Source organism: Castanea sativa, chromosome 9 (assembly GCF_040712315.1).
Source record: "Castanea sativa cultivar Marrone di Chiusa Pesio chromosome 9, ASM4071231v1".
In the NCBI taxonomy this organism is placed as follows: Eukaryota; Viridiplantae; Streptophyta; class Magnoliopsida; order Fagales; family Fagaceae; genus Castanea; species Castanea sativa.
This window is the reverse complement of record NC_134021.1, coordinates 6,172,583-6,193,513: the sequence shown is the minus strand read 5'-3', so window position 1 is coordinate 6,193,513 and position 20,931 is coordinate 6,172,583. Positions and strand designations below refer to the sequence as shown.

The window sequence follows — 20,931 nt, the reverse complement described above, 5'->3', positions numbered from 1 at the left end:
TCATATGGGTCTCTTTGAGTGTTATATGTTGATTTTAATGTTGAATTTTGATTCACTTAAATGGTTTTATTATACTGGATATCAAGAGTTACCTCTTGAATGAAATGAATACTGATAAATAAATAAAAAGGTTGAAATATCAAATTAAATGAACACTTCATGATGTTTACATAAATTCCGAGGATGGAGGATTATGAGGACCTTGATGTAGCAATAGCTAGGGTTCCATGTGATAGGGTTAAAGAGTATAAACAAAAACACGGCTCCTAGATCAAAAGGGACACAAGCTTAACCCAATTTGGAAGAATATTTTTAGCAGTGTCCTAGAACGCCTCGGATTGGGAATTCCAAGTACGATTGAGACTCGACTTCAGGGACTGTGTCCTTATATATTGGCCTGATAGGAGCGCAGTACTAGGCGTAAACAGAAGAAACGAAAAACACGATGGCTAAGGGTACCAGGTTGAAACTCGATCGAGGCCAAAAAAAACATAAAAAACAAAGACAGCGAAGAAAAGCCTATGGGAATCGTGGAAATCATCCCAGAAAGCATCTTAATGGAGATACTGTCGAGGTTGTCGGCAAAAGAGATTTGCAACATTCGGACTGTGTCGAAAGGCATAAACAAGATAACAAGAAAGCCAGAATTCGCAGCAAAACACGCTGCTAATGGCAACCTAGCGGGGTTCTTCTACCAGTGGCGAGAACCGCTTAGTCCTGATGGTCTATATTACATTAATCACAAGTATAAGGATTATTATGATAATGAGTACAGACTCGTTAACGGTGAATTTCTAGGTGACCTTGAGTTTATTCCCCCAGGACTAGGTCTAGGAGGCCCTGATGATGATGCTATTACTCTTTCAGATCCTTGTTTGAAGTTCTTAAAGCAGAAGGGAAAAAATAGCAACGAGGTGGTGGAGATTATTGATTCTTGTAATGGTCTCTTGCTTTGTTGCACCTACCAAGGGAAAAAGCATGTCACAACTTACTTCGTTTGTAATCCTCTCACAAAGGAACGTGTCTGCCTTCCTTATCCGCCTGCTAAAGCTAAACCACAATCACCATCCAAACGCCTCACCTTTGCTTTGCTCGCAGACACAACCACCGACTGTTACCTTGGATTTAAGGTGGTCTGTGTTATTAATAATAATCACAGACGTGTTGGCGACACCCAATCTGGATTGGTCATTTTTTCGTGGGACACTGGCGAGTGGAAGGAATTTGATGACAGGCTTCCACCTTTTGCTTTGTGTGAACAAAGCATAATAGGTTCGAAGGTGGTAATTGACAAGAAGCTTTTCTGGAATTGCTTTGAAGATCACAGTCTTGTATGCCACCTAAACAAGAAGTCATCAAAGTCACAGTGTTGCTACCAGTTGATTGAGGCTCCGTGTTCTCTACGACAAGGAAGGTCTCTGTGGAAAGCGAAGGACAACAAGCTTCTCTGCTATGGCCTAGAGGAGTTTGAATGTACGCTGTCTTCTCTGCAGTCTTTTTGGTCTCTTTGCTTCAATGATGAGTGGAAGCCAAATCAAAGTTGCTGCAAGGAGCTTGAGATCTTGACCGAAGATGTGTTATGTGCAGCCACTAAGTGGATTAATAAAAAACGAGGTTCAGATTCACGGGTTGCCATAAGATTATAGGTTTCAAGCATGAATCCAATTTCATTTATTTGTGGCAAGATGTGCATGATGAGCTTGTAAGATATGATGTTAAAGAGAGGGATTTCAAGATCTTGTCGGGTTTTGGTGCACCTACAACAAGTTGTGTCTTGCCTTACATGCACAACTTTGCTCCTATTGCCCAGATAAATTTAGAGTTGGAAAAAGAGGTAGAGAGAAGCATGAATGATTTGAGTTTGGAGGATGATCCCGAGGAGTTGATGGCTCTGCGGAGGAGTCAGGCAAAAAAGAGGAACAATAGGAAAGCCAGAAGGAAAAATGCAGCTGCTTCACTTTCTCAATCAACCTGAAGAAAGTAATGAAAATTTGTTGCTGGCTCTAATAATTAATATGTAGCAATTGCAATAATTTCTTTAATGAATTAGAACAACCACGTCAGTTCATCTATAATCTTCTAAAATAAAAAAGTATTAATTTTACACATTCTAATCCAAAAAACACCTACATCAGTCTTTGTAAAAATGTGCAAATATACACCATGACCATGTAAATGTACATGCACGGTTACTGTTCACCGTGTAAATAACTTTTTTATTCTTCTTTCTCTCTCCTCTCTCTACCTCTAACTCATATCACCGTGTAAAGAAATGTATATAATATTTTATTTGAATATTTTACACTGTTCATTGTGTAAAGAAATTAATATTTTATTTAAATAAATGTGTATAATAGACAAATTAATATGGGTGTTTTGTAAAAATATGTGTGTAAAATAAAAAAAGTAGGTTTTAAATGTGCAAAATAGAAAAAAATTTCCACATACTGATCTGGATGCTTTAGTTTTGATCTTGATATAATAGCTCGGAGTAATTCTTTTGTTTTCCCTTTTCATGTTTAGCTTATCAAAATTTCATAGATGGTGATGTTATCTCAAATATACAGTGAAAGATTATACATTATTATTTATGTTTAGAACAATTATATGTCATAAAATCTTCTCTCTCAATTATTTGTTAGAATTATGGTAAAATGATTAAATTCATTATTTTTTAATGACTTAAACTTTTGAGAGAATCGATAATTTGATATACTATCAAAGTATGAGATATTGAGTTCATCCTTGACTTTACTATATTTCTCAATGTTAAAAGTCCCATGTGTTGGACCCCACTTGTTAAGAGGGGTTTAGACATACACATGAAGAGAGTGTTACAATTATATTTAAATGATTAAATTCACAATTTTCTAATATCTAACTTAAGTCGTGGGTTCCAGCTAGCTCAACTGGTAAAGTCTTTGATGGTTGAATAAGAGATCTAGGGTTCAATTCCTGCCTATACCCAAAACTAATTGGTATCTTGGTCTGATAATAAATAGCTATCATCAAGAGCGGACGCTATAAGTTGAAACTTTCTCTCAAACATTAGTAAGCGTACAACATTCCTACCCCTACCTTGTACTATAGCAATATGTGTTTTTATGTTTCAAGGTAAAATATTTTACGTATAAAATTTTTTTCTAGTACAAATTTGATGACCTTATTGTAGGCATTGGTCGCCTAAGTGGCAAATTTGGTGATTGGAACTGTGATTGGACAAGTGGAATAGCCAACTTCGATGACTTGACTAGTGGCACTAACAACCAAACCATTAGCACCAGTCACTAGAATGGCATCTCTAATGATCAAACTGTTGGCATCGGCTACCCAATGCACTATACTAATGATCTAGCCACCAAATGGGAGGGAAGGTCACTGTGTATTTTTGTAAAATGTTTTATCAAGTTTTTAAATGTAAAACATTTTAAAAAAATTTCCTTAGAATTTTACGACAGAACGAAAGTAATTTGACAAGTTTAACCCCATTTTACATACAAACAAACATCTAAAAATAGGAAAACATTTTACTTCAAAATAAACTGTGCTAGGCAACTTGGCTTGTAACATATTTGGTTTTAAGACAAGATTTATTTTTCAAGTCTTTGGTAAATTGGGAGAAATTGAAAACTTTTGACAGAAACATAACAGTAGAGAATATTCCTAGATATATGATACCTAAATTTCTAATTGGATTGTTATTATCACTTGCTGTTTTTGTGACATTGTTGGCAACCTTCCTCTTGACATAAAAAAAATTGCCTTGGTGTCTATTATGCCAGTGTGCTGCGTTTCACATGTTTGCTGATTATAGCTATTCCAAATTCGGCACTGGACACACAGTTTTATATTTGAAATTTTGAATGCACTTTTTTCTTGGTTACAGAAATATATATGATGAAATTCAGCGCTGCTTTTTGACTGTTGATTAATAAATCCTGAGAATTCATTCATGTTCCTTCCGAATGTGAGTCCCAACTCCATGTGTCTCCATGGACCATGGTGTAGTCCTCATGACGAAGGAACAATCTTGTTGAGTGGGATTATCAAACTTATATGTTGAGTAATTTTCAAGACACAACTTTGTGCACAATTTTGTGTTATAACTCTTCACGTGGCAAGTTGTGAGAAGTAGAAGTGTGATGGTGGGTCACGCGGGAACATACTTCCACCACTCACAACTCACTATATGACAAGTTGTGACATAAAGTTGTATCCTAAGCATTACTCAATTTATAAACCTAGTAATTTTTCCTCAACCGGTAAGAATCCACATAAAGGTGAATTGTTAGAAACCTAAATAAATGGGATTTTTTTTTAAAGTTTTAAATGGAGATTTATTAATTTAATTATATACACTACTCAATACTCACAGTAGCATTAGAGGTTTGTGAGTATTTTCGGTCATTTTAAGATTATTTGAGTCATTTTGGAGGGTTTGGGAATATATGGGTGGTTTTTGAAGTATATTGCTTGTTTTACATATTTTCGATAATATTTTTGTCATTTTGGTAATTTTAGGAGTATATAGGTAATTTTGGATTTTCAATAATCTTAAATTATTTTAAAGATTCCAATGCTATTTTGATAATTTTAAAGGGCATTTTGGTTATTAGGGAGGCTTTCAAAGTATTTTGGTCATTTTGAAATTTCATTACTTATGGTGTATTTAAATATTTCAGAGGTTCAAAACTTCAAATGAAATTTTGGCCATTTTACTTATTTTAGAAAGTATAAAGTTTTTCTCAAGATATGTTTGAATCTATCTTTTTCAACTCATTATGTAGCAATTTATAAGATTATTTATGTGTAACATTTAAACAAATTACATGACTTATTAATAGTAGGTCTGTCTACGGGTCGAGTTTGTGCCCAACCCGAACCAACCCGACCAAATCGAATGGTCAGAATTTCAACCTGCTGCTGATTTGATTGGTTGATCGGATCGGGCGGATCCAACCTTCAACGGATGGCGATTGGTTCGGTTAGAGTTGGAGATCTGAAAATCAGCTAAAATCCGGTGAGTTAACGGTGAAATCGGAGAAATTTTGGTGATATTTTCACTGGATTTGGAAAAATCTCACTAGATTCGGCGAGATCTCGCTAGATCTAGTGAGATCTCGACAAATCTAGTGGAGATTCCATGGATCTAGCTAATATCTTGCAGGAAATGGTTGAGATCTCACTGGATATGAAAAACTTTGTCGGGAAATGCTCCATATCTCGGTTCGGTTGGGTTTCTTCGGGTTTTGGGGAGAAAACCTGCCAACGATCCGCCGTTTTCAGGTTCTGGAGGCAGAGGCCCACCGCTAACCATCACCGGTGTCTGGTCGGTTGATTCTTGGGCCGGATCGGACGAGTTGGGCGGGTGGGTTGGGTCATGGTTTTTTTTGGACACTCTTAATTAGTAATATGACTAAAATTACACATGAATGATATTTTCAATCATCACATAACGAGTTAAAGCAAAATATCTCAAATGTACTTGGAGCCAAACATACTTTTAACTTTTTAAGAATTAAGTAGTCCTAACACTACAAATTATTTCACAACTTTTATGTCATAGTTATAACATGGTAGACAATGAGTGATTAAACATCACTTATACATGAACTTACTATTTTTTTTCATCAACCATGCTCTGCCACGTCAGACCTATGATAAGAAGTTGTTAAAAGAAGTTGTAAAAGGTTTTGTAATCATAGACTTTTCCCTAAGAATTTGTGGTTTTTTTTTTTTTGAGAGAGTGAATTTGTGGGTTTGACCGTTCGTAATTATGTAAGTAGTTGTAATAATTGGGTCAATGGGCCGGCACATGAGGTTCGTCATTTGGGCTTCCAAAAAATTACTTAGTTTTTATTTTCAAAAAATATTTTTGAGTAGGAAGGGATTGGCCCAATTGGGACTGGTTTTGGGATTCGGTAATGACTTGTTGGTCAGTTTCGGTACAACCCGACCCATATTAGGCACAGTCAACGTTGGAGATTCTCTCCATTGAACAATGTTTAGGTCAGACACCTAAATCGAGGTGTCACCACCACACAAAAACCTAATTAATTAATTATTATTTTTTTGATAAAACCTATTTTGATTTTTTTGTTTTTTTTTTTGAAGGCGATAAAACCTAATTTTATTTTTGAAAGTGCATAAAACCTAAATTTAATTGTATTTTAATTTATTACTATTATTTTATTTCCTTTTTAACATATTATATTCTATACTATTATTTAAGAAGTTTTCCTTGTTTGGATTGCTAATTTTTAGTTCAAAAATACTTCTATACTCTTATGTTTAAATAGAGATAAAATTATAGGACAATCTGGTAAAACTGTAACTCTAACTCCCACTAAAATATTACCTTAAAAATAAGATCACTTTTCTATTAATTTTTAAATTACTTTATTTACTTATAAATTAAAATTTTAAAATAAAAATTATATATATAAAATAAAATAAAAACGCAACTTTTTTTTTTTACAAAATAGAACCCCCCAAAAAAAAAACGTCGTTGCACGCGGGAAGGTGAGGCTAGTACGAATTATGATGTTTCTTCTACTCTCTTCTAGACTCTCTCTGCACCTCCCTTTTGAAACAGCTCATTCTCCAAATTACATGGATCTTCCTTTTCCTCTACAAACCCAGTCACGATCTAGTTCGCAAGGTACTTTTTTTTTTTGTTGATTATGTATTTCAATTTAACATCTTTATCCGGTTTCATGTTAAAAATATCACCTTTATTTGGTTTCTCTTATGTGGTTCTTCTTCTTTATTGTCATATTTTTTAGATTTTAATTCTAAATCCTACCCTTTTGAAGCTGCGCTTTCTCCAAATCGCATGGATCTTCCTTTTTCTCTACAAACCCAGTCACGATCGTCCTATTCCTTTGCAGATCTAGTTCGCAAGGTACTTTTTTATTTTTTTATTATGTATTTCAATTTAACCTCTTTATCCAGTTTCATGTTAAAAATATCATTTTTTTTTGGATCTGCATCACTATTGTCATATTTACTAGATTTTAACTCTAAATCCTAAAACCAGATTTTAATTTTTCCTAGTTATATGTTAAAGATGTCACCTTTATTAGTTTTTTACCCCCTAAAATTTTATTGCTTCTCATTCTTGTTTTGAAATCAATCATTATTTTCGTTTTTATTATTATTATATATTTATGTGTTTATCTGTTTGATGAGTAAGATTCTTATCATTGAACAACAAAAGTTCAAAACCCCAGGCTGCAAACACAAGCAGGGACGGAACCATGTATATGTATGTACACAAAAGTTTGAACATTTCACCCTTGATTGCTATTCTTGGCCTCCCTTCACCCAAAAAATTTACAAATTGTCCCTTGAAACCCCCCAAAAAAAAATATGGGCAAATGATCTGGCCTACCCTTTTGCCCAATTGTCTCAAGAATAACCAAAACAGATCTTCAAACAAATCAAAAAGACCCAACTAAACAAATCATGTATCCGGATAACAACAATTCCCTTTAGACAAATAAAAAAGCCAACAACTGACAAATCAAAATCCGGTCTAAACAACACAAATACCAACAATAAAATCTCAAATCACAAAAGCTCAACCATTTTTTTACCCAATCTCTAGTGTTGATTTAGTATGCTTTTGGATTGATATTTTTCAGCAAACCTGTGCCGCTGCGTTTTGTTTGTGGGTCTATGGGTACTGTTCACGAACCCACAAAAGTCAGCAAAACACAGTTTTCTTTCTCTTTCTGAGTCCCTCAGCACTATTCACACCTTTAAAAATTATTTTACTATAGTGTTTTCAGCAATAAATTTTCAGCAAATAAGTGGTATCTAAACATATCCTTAGTGTTGCCAATCTCTAGTGTTTAATGTTTTAATTTATAAAAATCATTAAAATATTTTTTGAAAGAACACAACCTATAAAAGTTGAACTTCCGTTAAGCTTGGCCTCTCCTAAGTTCAAATTTTGGTTCCCCCTGAACACAAGCTTCCAACCAGGGAAAGCAGATACAACACTACCTACACTTTTATAGCGCTATCACAAATAATCATGCAGCAACTGCACAATTTTACCTTAAAATTCCTAATCTGTCACACCCGACCTTCAACTGCAATACCCATGATTGTTTCTGTGCCTCATTATATTGGCATTATTTCTTCTTCCCATATATCCGTCAATCGGTACTAAACTACTAATAATTTAATAAACCATGATCTTTGGTTTGGTTCCATAGTGTCAAATCAATTCAACCAGAGAAGTTTTTAGAACACAGTTTTGGCATTAGAGAAAAAATGACGCAACTGGTTATAATAATTTCATTACTATTGATAAAGTACAAAACTACAATTGTCAAATTTCTAGATTCAATTCAGATGGACTTGAAAAATATATATGTATTATCATCAATCTAGGGTCACTCTCACCCACATCATCATCAATAATGGCTTGTTTCCATAAATCACTGTGGCCCAAAAATTCTTACATTTTACAAAGTAAATATATATTTATTTTCCAGGATGAATGTCAATTGAAAATAGGTTAATTCTTAGAGCACACGGTCTCCAACCCAGCAAGCAGAAAAATAGAAGGAGAATAAGAAAGGGGAAGGAAGGATGAGACTGTTAGGAATTTATGTGTACTTTTGTCTTTTTAATGGTTTTAGAGATATTTCAATCTTTTTGAACTTTTCAATGAATTTTGCGTGTTTAGGGAGGGTATTTTGGTAATTTTAGAGGTTTTGAAGATATTTTGATCATATTAGGCACACCAAAGTATTTGAATCATTTTAGTCATACGTGTAGTATTGTGGTTATTTTGAAGGGTTAGTGTTATTGAGTAGAGTCAATTATTTAAAAGTTATTCTATGGTAAACGATTTAATGCCTACTTCAAATGGGTAATAAAATAGTGAATATCATTAAACCAAATTACTAAAGACTATGAGAGAGTGAGAGAGAAACAAGGATGGTGATCTCTTACATCTAAACTTTTATATTTTATATATATATACACACACTAGCTACCAATATGACATATAGCTATGTAACTAATAAAATGGAAGAAAACTATCTGGGATACTTATAAATTCCTATCAGCTAAAAAATCTATTCTTTTTTCATCTTAGATCAGCTTGGAAAAAAATCATATTTAAGATTAGCTTTTAGTTTGCAACTTTTACAGGAGCTGCAAACTTCAACAATTTGAAGACTTAAAGGATAAAAAAGTTAGCATCTACAAACAATATCTTTGTTGGATGCTTGATTTAGCTGGGCGATCTTTTGGAATCAAAACAACGTTCTCCAGGTATTATCACCTTTTTTTTTTGGGACTCAGTATTATCACCTTTTTTTATTTTATTTTATAATTTATAATTTGGATTCATTGCAAAAAGATGATCCTGGGTCTGTTTAATATTTCCGAGCCATGTTCATAGTTTTATGTGGGCTTTGAGTGCTTGATTTAGTTGTTATCCGGATCATAATTTTTTTTTTTTCAAACTAGTAACTAAGGAATAGTAACCAAGATACTTACCATTACCACACAGATCAAAATTTCATTGGAAAAAAAAAACACCACCTTATACACAATAAAAGAAATTGGTCCCATCATCACCAAAAAAAACCAAACCACCCTTGCTGGCTGCAACACGTGGCAGTTGGAGTTCTCCAACTGTGGATGGAAATGAGAGAGATGAATGGGAAATTGGACACACTAATTTCTTATAAAAATCCACTACCTGATTTGTAACTTCATACTCATCCTCATAGAGAACCCCCTCAACCTACACCCCCCTAATCTGATTGGTTCGCCTATGAGAGTTAGCAAGTCTATGAAAAAAGCGAGTGTTATTATCACCTTCTTTAATAAGTAGCGCCTTAAATCTTTGCCTCCAGGAAATCTCTTCCAAAAAAGCCAAAAAACCTATATCAGATTTAACCACCACTCTTTTGCTTCTGTCCACTTGGGTTAGAACTTGCATCCCTTCTTTTTCATAAATTGTGTTATGAAGATGCTTAAATCTGTTTACTTATAAAAAAAAGAGCTTAAATCTGAGTAATGAAAACCTAAATATTCAATCTCTTCCATCCCTAAATTTCTTTCTCATAAATTGTGTAATGAAGATGCTTAAATCTGTGTAATGAAAACCTAAATATTCAATCTCTCTCACCCCTAAACTTCTTTATCATAAATTGTGTTATGAAGATGCTTAAATCTGTGTAATAAAAACCTAAATATTCTCTCTCATCCCTAAACTTCTTTCTCATAAACTGTGTTATGAAAATGCTTAAATCTATTTAATGAAAACCTAAATATTCAACCAGATACAAACCCATATACAAATACGACTTGAGATTTTATATTGCATCTCTTTTTTATAGAAAGATAAGGTTGAAAAGAAATTCTCTTTGGTAGCGGCATTGTGCAAACATTGCCGACTTTATTAGGACAATGTGTCCTTGGGGCAATTGTTGCAACACTAGGACAAATGTTTACATGTAGGGTAAGTTTTTTACATTTCTAGTATATTTTTTGACAAAAATACAATGATCTTACATTCTTCTTCTCTTTTTAGGGGTATACCTGGTGCAGTAAAGATGGGAGGAACAACAGCTGCAAGGATTTCATGGAGACTAGTAGAGCAGCCCAGAAACATGCTTGTTCCACAAATTGAGTTTCTCAGATTTTATTGCAAAACACTCTTTCTCCTTTCATCTAGAACAAGCATGTTTCTGGGCTGCTCTGCTGGTCTCCATGGAATCCCTATAGTTGTTGCTCCTTCCATCTTTACTGTACCAGGTATACCCCTAAAAAAAAAAAAGAATGTAAGATCATTGTATTTTTGTCAGAAATATACTAAAAATGTAAAAAACTTACCATGCATGTAAACATTTGTCCTGTTGCAACAATTGCCCCAATGACACATTGTCCCAATAAAGTTGGCAATGTTTGCACAATGCTGCTACCAAAGAGAATTTCTTTTCAACCTTCTTATTTTTCTGCAAAAAAGAGATGCAGTATAAAATTTCGAGTCGTATTTGTATATGGTTTAAATATTTAGGTTTTTATTACATAAATTTAAGCATTTTCATAACACAGTTTATGTGAAAGAAGTTTAGGGATGAGAGAGATTGAATATTTAAGTTTTCACTACACAAATTTAAGCATCTTCATAACACAATTTACGAGAAAAATTTTTAGGATGAGAGAGATTGAATATTTAGGTTTTCACTACACAAATTGAGTCTCTAAAATGGGGAATATAAGAAATAAGTTTGGGGATGAGAAATAAGTTTAGTGGTATGAGTACTGACCTTTTCTTTTGCCATTCTTTCCGTCCTTGGAATTCGATGTCTCTCTCTTGGATTTTGTCTCTTTCCTTTTCGAATCGCCAGTGTTTTTTTTGGAGGCAAAGCTGCTTATGAGTACACTGCCCAGTATTTCTGGGTTGGGCTGCAAAACCCGATCTGCCCACCAGACCTGAAGGGCTTTGGTGGGTTGGGGTTGGGCCTAGCACTCAAGTATTTTACTCTCTCTTCTTTTTTTCTTTTTTTTTTTTCATTTTACTCGAAAGTGTTCTCAGCCCAAATATATATATCATCTTTGGAAAATTATATAATTTTTTTTTTCGATTATAAATTTAAAAATTACTTTCCTATTATGGATTTTCCTTTTTTACTTTAAAAACTTGACTAAATCTCCTCATTTCTGAGCTAAACACTTTGAAAGGAAATTTATTGGCATTACTGTCCCTTTGAAAAGATTCAATCACTTATTAAAAACTTTCCTAGTACAAATGTCCACCTAAATTTATATTTATAAGCTTAATTTTGATGGAAAGATGTTATCTTTAATCACCTTAGTAAAAGCCTATTCATTTTCCAAAAGAAGCAAGAGAACTCCACATCCAGCAAAGAGTTCATAATCACTTGAATAACTTGGTATAATTATTGATTATTATTTTTTGGTTAAATTGTAAATTACACCTCTAAACTTTAAAATTTCAGAATTTGGATTTTACCTCTTTGAATTTTGGGAATATTTGGATTTTACACATTAACGTTTTAGAATTTGAATTTTACCTCTAAATTTTAGGGGTGTTTAGATTTTACTCCCTAAAGTTTTAGAATGTTTAGATTTTATATCCTTAAGTTTTAGAATTTGGGGATGTAAAATCCGTACTCCCTCAAACCTTAGGGGCTAAATTTCAAAATTTGAAACTTCAAGGTGTAAAATCTAAATCACACAAAGCTTTCGGGGAGTAATTTGCAATATACTTTTATCCTTTTTACGTTTTAGGAGCAAGACTAGAATTTTGTTAACAAACACTGCCTTTTACCTAGCTTTCTTCTTTACTTTTTTTTGGCTATTAGTTCCTAGACTTTGGGCCATAACCATAAGATCCGAGCTTTCAATATGGTATCAATTATCAAGTACTAACAATTATGAGAGAATAATGATTATGTATGTATATATACACACTCATATATATATATATATATGTATGTATGTATGTATGTACTTATATTCAGTGGTGAAACCAGAAAATGGTAAGTTTCAGCCTATGAACCTACTCATGGATAAATGCTTATTTTATCTTTAGTGGGCTGGGTTATTGGGTTGGGCTTATTGGGCTACTCATTAGCTTGTGTTATCATATTTTTTTATTATTCTTTATAAAGAAAGTATAATTTTTTTTCAAGGCAAGAATTAAAGAATTTCAAAACTTATTTTAACTTTTTACAATCAAACCTATTTAATTTTTTTTTGGAAAATACTAGAGATAAATTTTTTTCTTACAAAAACTTTTACAAACTGTTGATGTGTTGAGAGATTATTAGTAAAAAAAAATGTTATTAGGTGGCCCAAATGAGAGCTCGTAAGAAGTTGACCGACAACCATTTGTAAAAATGTTGTAAAATTGTTTGACTAGCTTTTTTTTCTTTTCTTTTTTGTTGATTGAAGCTTTATATATATATATTAAGGCTTTAAATGGTTTTTTATATTTATTTTTCTATCCTTTAATATAAAAAATGCAACCGATAATTTAAAGTTGCTAGGTTACTAGAAAAATGTATATTTAGTAAACTAAATTTAACATGATCCCTTTAATTGTCTTAGTAGTTAGGGGTTGCTCTTAAAGAATTCCTCCATCATGTCTTAGAATGCCAATAATTTGTTCTAAACAACATTTTATTTATGTAGTTTTATATTTATTAATATTTAACTAGGAACAAAAAGTAAAAAGTAAAAATTTTAGAATTTTTCTTGGCATTTTATTTACAAGTTTATTTGATCTAAAAAGTAAATTATTCACATTACCAAATTTTTAAAAACAATAATTACATGATATATCCCGTTTACCTAGGGTCAAGTGGGTCGATATTTCTTCTAGTGGCGAATCCATTGGAAATGACTAAACTCCAATTAGGAATTAATAGCCATTCATGTCATAAGTTTTCACTTACATGGGTAGTCGTTGGTGAATCTACCACCCTATTGCTTAGTATAAACTTTGTTCCTCATCACTTAGATCAATACAATGCTCCTTCCATTGGGAGGTGTAACGTTCTAATTTGTGAAAATCTACCTTATGCTTGTATGTAAAAACTCGTTTAGAACCTTTTCCTAGGTTGGTCCAATCCATAATGCATGGAATGACTTTTTGTTTAGCCGGTGGTGAAGGATCGATCATACCAAGACTCCTACCCAATCACAGTCGAAAAACCAATAAATCAATAATGAAAATTTATGTCTCATGATTTCTGCTTCTTACCGTGAATTACATGATTGATAATCAAACTTGTCACCAGTTGATTGTCCCTAACCTACAATCTATTTTTTTTTTCTTCTTCTCTAACATATTGAAAACCCAATAGTCCGTTGCTCCCTAGCTTTCAACGCTATATACATTTGTTTGGGCTAGGCTTTATATCCCATTATCATTATATTATTGGCCCCTTCTTTTTGCTTTTTGTTTTTGTTATAAGAATATTATTTGGCCCTTAAGTGACCTATATGGCCTTTAACTTATTTATTTAACAAAATTAAATAATGACACATTCTTAATTATAAACCTGCACTACAAGACTATATATTCTAAACAATTCTCTTACAAACTAATTTATTTTCTAATAAGTATGATAATAAATTAATCTTATAAACAAATCATGTAGTCCACACTGCATTTAACTAATTTTAATGTTTCAAGATTATGGATTATGAAAAGCAGGTTCTCCCAAAGCCCATAATTGAAAATGACCCAATAATATGAGTGGAGGCTGAACTATTCAATGAAGCGAGTTTGGGTGTTTAACACATTTTTAATCACATTTCAAAGTCCACACTTCCGATGTATGTGTTAGTTTAAATTAATTAAAACTCGCCCCTTCTTTTAATAAATCAATGTAATATTAAATGAATACCGATTTTTCCAAATAAAATGAATCTTGATTTTATTTTTTTGAGAAATAAAAATGATTAGGTTTAATCTTGTTTTAAAAAAATTCAATTAATTAGGTTTGTTCATTTTTACCAATTCTCTCATTTATATTACGCTAACACTCAACTTTGCTTACAATTCAATTGCATTCAATCTAGTCTAAGGGTGTTAATTTGAGTCAACGTGCCGGGTTTGTGTTGTGTTGAGATAAGGGTATTCGACTAAATGACTCAATACTAACCCGACCCATTTAAGAATCGTGTCATAATCCTTTAACCCTAACCCGACCTGTTAATAAGGTGGGTTGACTTGATCCAACTCATTTGACACGCTTAATAAACGAGTCGTGTTGGGTTGACACGAATGTAACACAACTCATTTCAACCTGCATAATATTAAATATAACATCTATCTAGAAATAATTTTTTTTACATCCCAAAAGTAGTGCATACACTTCAAGTCTTCAACCCACATTCAAAATATAGTTTAACAAAAATATAACATTCATCTAAAAATAAGTTCTTTACCTTCCAAATGAAGTTCATACACTTTAGAGAGAGAGAGAGAGAGACCAATAACCGGTTTGAGAGTTGACACTTTGAGTTTGAGAATTTGGCTTGAGAAGAGTAGTACAATTGGAAAAGAAGAAGAAAAAGATATTTATAAAAAGGTTTATAGATTTATGGTTTGTAGGGTTTAGAGATCTAGGGTTTGTAAAGTTTCAATTTTCAATTATATCATTTGTAAATTTTTGTAATTACTTACTTTTCTTTTTTAAATTTAAAATATATGTTGGATATAAAAGGTATTTGACAAATCTAAAATAAAATGAATATTTATTTGTTATACGAGTTAAACGAGTTGTGTTAAGTGGGTCATTTCGTGTTGACACAAATAAATTAATTTGTCAAACGTGTTTATTGCGGGTTACATGGGTTAACCCACTTATGACACGTTTTTTATCGTGTCACTTTTGGGTCGACCCGTTTATGACCCAAACCCCATTAAGGCCTAACCCTAACTCGAAAAAACTCATGTCAGGTTCGTATCGTGTTTGCGAGTTGGGTCGAATATTGACACTCCTAATCTAATCCTCTCAACTTTTAACTTAATTCAATTCAGTAACTCCATTAGAAAATTTTCTTTAAGAGTCCCAAGTTGATGTGGTTTTGTTTTTCTTTCAATTTTCTAAATTAAGAAAAAAAGCCCAATAAAAAAAAAAAATATATATTCAATCTGGAGAACAACCTGATAAATCTCATAATAAACCAATTTGATAGTATATATTTTCAACCTGATCTAACAGGTCCTAAAACAAAGGTAAAAGCATCACCATGCTGACGCAAAAATTCCATGAAATCATCCAGGAAATCAAAATGGACCTTGTCAAACACCATTAAAAAAAATCAGATTCCATTTCAAAGAGTTCCTTTAAAATATTTCAGGAACGCACCACTAAATACGATAGACTTGAAGTCCATGTGAGAATTAAAGTTAAAATAATAACCCCAAGCAATATAATTGAGGAAATAAAAATTTATGCAAGCGCCTAAAAAGTCAACCACAAAAAACACACTAAATTAAATTTTTAGCTTTCCAAGTCACAATAGAGAAGTCTGGATGGTACATGATGACATGATTGATTAGTTGTTTGGGCCAAGAAGCACAAATCCTGATTCTTACGTTCAAACAATCAAATGAATAGCCGAGACGGCCTAACCCAATACGTGGGCCCAATAACCCAAATATCATAGACTAAATCGGTGGTTTCGTAGTCCACATCCCATTTAGCCAATTTCCACCACACAAGTCTGCCTCATGACACATTTTTCAATAATTTTTGGAAAATGACACACTAGAATCCATCCATTTTACAACAAGTGTCGAATTGTGGTTTATGCTTTTAATAGTCTCTAATTTTTTTTTAATAAAAAATGGGGTATCCGATGAGGGTTTATTGATCCAATGTGACAGTAATAAATAATATCATGTGTATCACATGAGATATGTTGGGGCTATTACTCGAATTGCTTATCTCTAAGTGCTAAGATAAAAATTCTTATCATCAAGTCACACCTCCATATAGTTACTTTTTATAGTATTATGTGCAAGCAATGTAATCAAATTATAAATTTACATAAAAACATGTTATAAAATTGAGTATAGATTTAGACGTGTTTTATTTTTATATAGAGGGAAAATCTCTAACGTGGCTCTTGATATTATCATGACACTATAAAATTGAGTATAGCTCTCACATGTGCCTCTTATCCATCTATGATTTTTGTATGAGGAAATAATTAGTCAACTCAACTACATCAATTATTTGCCTTAGCCAGTGTCCCCATCCTACTCCTAAGCTCTTATTAGTAGTCATTACTCTCACATTTATTTTTGTATAAGCTCACACGCATGAATATACAACCTATTGCCCTTTTTTGAATTCGATAATTGAAGGGGCATCATAGTACAAATGGGTCTCATCTAATCTAACTACTAAACTGTACTGCAGCTTGTGAACCACTACATTTGCAATAATTGACTGCTAGTTTGGTTTATCTCTGAACATTTTCATTATGAACATTTTCCATCATTTTGACTGACGTTGCATTGAAGTTTTTGTTTAATGCGCCAAGTCTCTTAATTTAAGTGACACTTCTTAATGTTTTTAATAGAAATGTCAGGATTAAAAATTTTAAATCTCCTTTTCGTTATAATGATATAATTATCAAAATAAATGATAAATAAGATATTATGATAGTAGGATCAAAGATAATATGAAAGATGGGAACATATAGGAAGAACAAACTTTAACGGCGAATCGTTTAGGTGAGAATATTCATCAAACATTAGAGATATGAAGCGTGTGTTGTTGTACTTAGTTTTGAAAACTCAATTAGGTAGCCCAACAAACCTATCCAGAAATTAATTTTCTCTTTCAAGACTCATTCCAAGAGAGATCAATTGGTTAAATATATTTAATATAAATAACGTTTTGGAATCTTTTTCATAATTCTCATGCAAAGTCAATGCAGGCAAAGACGCTTGTCTTTTTGCAAGCTTTTAGGTAGTGAATGTCCAATTATATATATATTGCCTGCCATGCACGCAACAAGCAAGCATCTAGCTATCACATATTTGCTTTATTTATCTATTAATTTTTATTTTTAAAAATAGTTGGAAAGAGTGATGAGTGTGGCTTTTCTATTTGAGTGTAATCATAGTAGCACCATAATCATTATTGGCTATAACCCCACACCACAATTGCTGATGAGCTAGGTGAACAACTTACTCAAATTCATGCCATTGAGTCATTTTTGCCATTAGTTTTGGATTTGGTCATGCCAAAGTGAATACTCATTTATGCCAAACCAAGGCCTAATGGAGTGCAATTAACTTTATCCCTTTTTATGAGTTTGGTTTAGACTTTAGAGTCAGGGCATGCTTAGTTTGTTAAATTTTTTTCCCTGGTTTCTTCGTTTTTTATTTATTTTTTATATAAAACTTGATAATTGGAAAAATGGAGGATTTTGAAATACCAAAATATGTCAATTAAATGATAAAACTCTTGATAGATTACTCCGCCTTTCTGAAGTATTTCTTATCTTTTATACGGGCCCCTTTAGTTTTCAGCGAAGCAGATTATCTGATAATCAAAACAAATAAGAAACAGGATCAACCATCCCATCTATATTCTCATGAACAGGGAAACAGTCTACAATTATATATATATATATATATATATATATATATATATATATATATATATATATATATATATATATATATAATATTTTTTGAGAAATATTTTGGCGGTTAGTGAATCAAATTTGAAGGTGTTAATTATATGGCCCATCTTACTATCAAAATTTAATCTAGTTTACCTAAATAAGAGTAGGAATCACGGACCATGGGACAAATTCTTTTCGCTAAGTCAATTGAACTAAAAGTTAAATTAATCTAATAATTTAAGCATCTATTTTCGATTGGTTGAAAAGACAGCACAATTTATTTATTTTTTTTATAGGGCCCCCCTATAAAAAAAAAAAATTGTGCTTAGAGGTAGGGTTTAAATTTCAAACATGTAGAATAACTAAAAAAAAAGTCATTAAAACTGGGTTATCACTTAAATCCAACAACACAAAAATTTTGCATGAAGAAATAAAATTCATTTTTTATATGGATAGTTTATATGCTGGGTAAATTACTTATTTAGTCCCTATCATTTATACTATATTTCATTTGGTTCGTAACTTTTTAATTATATTAGTTTGGTTTCTAAATTTTTAGTATTATATCAATTTAGTCTTTGCTGTTTTTTCTTGAATGAAAATTATTGGCGTGAAAACTAATTTTTTATTTTAGCCGTTAGCGACATCAACAATTTTCATCTAAGAAATAACGGTAAGAGCTAAATTGACGCAATACTAAAAGGTTAGAAGCTAAATCAAGGTTAGAAATCAAATTAAAATATACTTTAAGAGATAAGGACTAAATATGTAGTTTACTCTTATCTGTTCTACCACGAGGATTGGTGGAGGGTGAGTCCTTGGTGATCTTAGCCAAATTGTAGCTTTGTGTGTGTGCGTGTGTGGAGAGAGAGAGAGAGAGAGAGAGAGAGAGAGAAATTCCACACATGTTGCATGAGTGAGCAAATATTTATTTTTAATGAAAAACAATTTCATTTTTATGTAAATTTTAAATTTAAATGTAGCAATTGAAACTTTGAGAACTAGATCGTGAAAGGGTCAAAACACAAAGGGCAAATTATAATTGATCCAATAATTTACGATGTTATGAATCTATTCCTTATATAGTGATGAGTTAAATTAAATTATTCTGAGTTTTCAACGATATATAAATATATCAATATTCCATTCCTTGATAATAAAATTTAATCAATCTTGTGCCATGTAGAAATTTGACACAAAATGTGCAATTAGTATTTTATTATATATAATTAAATTCTTTAATTTTTATTGAATTATTTTAAGGTTTCCACATAAATTTTTAGAAGCCAATATGTTTTTTGCTTCATCTGTGTGTGTGTGCATACGTATCTATGTGTGTATATATAGAGTTATAAATAGGATTAAACTATGTTAGTTTAAATTAATTAGAAACTTTTTTTTTTGTTGGACAAAGAAATCTAACTCTAAAACATTGTGATTAAATTGTATTTAATCTTCTTTAATTAAATTAGAAAATTATTATCTAGAAAGTTGCTAATTTTAATTTTAATTTCTTTATATATATATATATATATATATATATATATATATATATATATATATATATATATATATATATATATATATATATATATCTTGCATTTTTTGACAAAGCAACCCAATCCTAAATAAATTCTGATTAAATTAGGTTTTTTCCTTCTTTAAATAAAATTTAATTATTTATTAGTTAAATGGGTATCATATATACATTGTTTTTGTTTTTATCTTTTTGCTCTCTTCCTTGGATGTGGTAGCCGTTTCTAAGGCTCCCTCTCCAAAATCAAACTCTTATTCTACATCACCCATCACCACCATAGCAAGCCACTCTTTTCATATATTACATATGCGACCAGTATGCATAAAGAAATTTCCTCCTGCCTTATTTTCATAATGTTTTTAAATAAAGAATCCATGGAATGAAGAAAAACATGCACAAAAGGTGAGTAAGATTTGTACCTAACTTGATCGACTTTAATTAATGAGGATTTTTGATATCTGAATCTTCGGTTTACGAGTCAATTACTCTTTCCCTTCTGCATAATGCACTTTATGATACTTTTCTAGAACAAGAGTTGGCTTTTATGCTGTTCTCTCACTTGGGTATATACATCTATAGAGCGTGAATTTTAAATTTGAAATCTTTATTTTAAATACATTGTTGATTGTTCTATGCACATAAAAAATGAATAAATTCGTAAAGAAGCATTACGCATTTTCAAATTATACTAATTCATATCTACAACCTGAACGCATGAATAATGAATTAATGATATACTTTGCAGAATAGGATGCTATTGGCACTGTCGTGGTTTTAAGAAGTGAGCTACATATATGGTTCTATTCAATGAAGTCTTTTTTTTTTACTTAACGAGGATATTAAGATTTCTTCGAGTATTTGACTATTCTTTTTAGTGTATGTAATCTCTTGCCATATATGCATCAAGTTATTACAAAGAAAAATTTCATGAGATGGCTCCAAAATACTGGTAAGAGGTTTTATATTCAGAATCTCATGAATATATATCATGAGGTCTTAAAAATCGTTAAGCCAACCCTTCTGGATTGTATTCAAAATTTTTGAGTTCTAGTCAATATTGTGACTTGTTTTTTTAGTCAAATTCTTGGAATTTTGCTTCCTCGGATTTTCTACTTTTCTTGGCAGGAATGTATTCGCCTAGATGCCCAAAATTTCAAAATGGAAGGCACAAATGAGGAAAGAAAGGTTCATGTTGGATAAAGTTTGGTAACAATGGGAACACTTCAAAAATT

General features: G+C 31.9%; 1 long non-coding RNA gene across 3 annotated transcripts; it reads left to right on the top strand.

Moving 5' to 3' along the window:
* Positions 1-6,465: 6,465 nt before the first annotated feature.
* Positions 6,466-20,585, top strand: LOC142611171 (uncharacterized). 3 transcript variants are annotated; one of them, XR_012839969.1, is made up of 4 exons: positions 6,495-6,661; positions 6,816-6,904; positions 9,172-9,294; positions 20,445-20,585. It is a non-coding gene; the product is annotated as an uncharacterized LOC142611171 (long non-coding RNA). The 3 variants fall into 3 exon arrangements; XR_012839970.1 differs by lacking the exon at positions 20,445-20,585 and having other exon boundaries at positions 6,466-6,661; positions 6,786-6,904; positions 9,172-9,458; XR_012839968.1 differs by lacking the exon at positions 20,445-20,585 and having other exon boundaries at positions 9,172-9,458.
* Positions 20,586-20,931: the final 346 nt, after the last annotated feature.